Source organism: Echinops telfairi, unplaced genomic scaffold (assembly GCF_000313985.2).
Source record: "Echinops telfairi isolate 266 unplaced genomic scaffold, ASM31398v2 ScPeMD7_7457;HRSCAF=8495, whole genome shotgun sequence".
Classification (NCBI taxonomy): Eukaryota; Metazoa; Chordata; class Mammalia; order Afrosoricida; family Tenrecidae; genus Echinops; species Echinops telfairi.
Window position 1 is genome coordinate 45489476 of NW_022111357.1, and position 1086 is coordinate 45490561.

Consider the following 1086-nt stretch of genomic DNA (forward strand, 5'->3'; position numbering starts at 1 on the left):
ATGATGAGGGCAACAAATGTGCATATGTGCTTGACTCATGGATGGATGTTTGGATTGTGATGAGAATTGTACGAGCCCCCAATAAAATAATTTAAAAAAAAGAGGCTCATACACCATCCTGACATTTATCCCAGAAGCTGTGAATAAGCTCAGCGGAATCAATGTTTCATAATACATATCCCCAGTATCTATGAGGAAGGAACTAAGATCAAAAATTAATATGTAATGATAAGGTTAATTTTCAGGCATTAAAAATTGAATCAAGAAAAAAAAAGTTTTTTGAAAAGAATCGTGATGATAAGGAACTGGTTAACTGTGTTATCGATATTGTTGTTGATAATTTAGTAAACCGGTTTAGAGAACAGTTAAGGGAACGTCAACAGCAGGCCACATTAGACAGATTTTATTTGAGAGAAAGCCAGCCAGGTCCCAGTGAAAAAGAGGCAAAGAAGGGGAAAAAATCTGCAAAGAAGGGGAAAAAATCTGAAAAGCAGCTACCAGTTGATTTGATGGAAGGGGATTCCCTCTCTCCATCCCTCCTCTCCACATCCATCCGTGTCCACAGATCCAGATCCTCATCCGGCTCAAGGTCTGGGCCGTACTGCAGTTGTTAATTTTTTTAATGTTGTGTGTCTTATTTAAATTATATTATGTAACGCTGAGCTTATTTACTTTAAAAATTCTGCATCATGTTTTGTATAGAAAGGCAAGATTAGGATAAAAACTTGGTGGCCGAGGACGGATTAATACGTTTCAGTTGCTTCTCATGGGAAAAGTTGATTTGGAACTCCACTGCGTCCCATCTCGACGCTCCTGGAACGGATTAGCGTCGAGGTCCGGGGTTCTACTGTGCATGATGCCAAAGAAAAGAGCTTACAGGATTGGTCCAGGCCTCTGACCAAGGCAGTCGTGGTGACTGACTGGGCAAGACTCGTGGCTCTGAGCCCCCCGTACTGCATCAAGGACACAGGTCTACGGGAGACGGCCCTTCCTTGGGCTGGCTAAAAAGCAGTGGAGGTGATCCCCTTTCCAGGGCACGCTGCCCGGGGGCAGGGCTGTTCCCAGCCCTGGTCAGTGCTCAGGAGG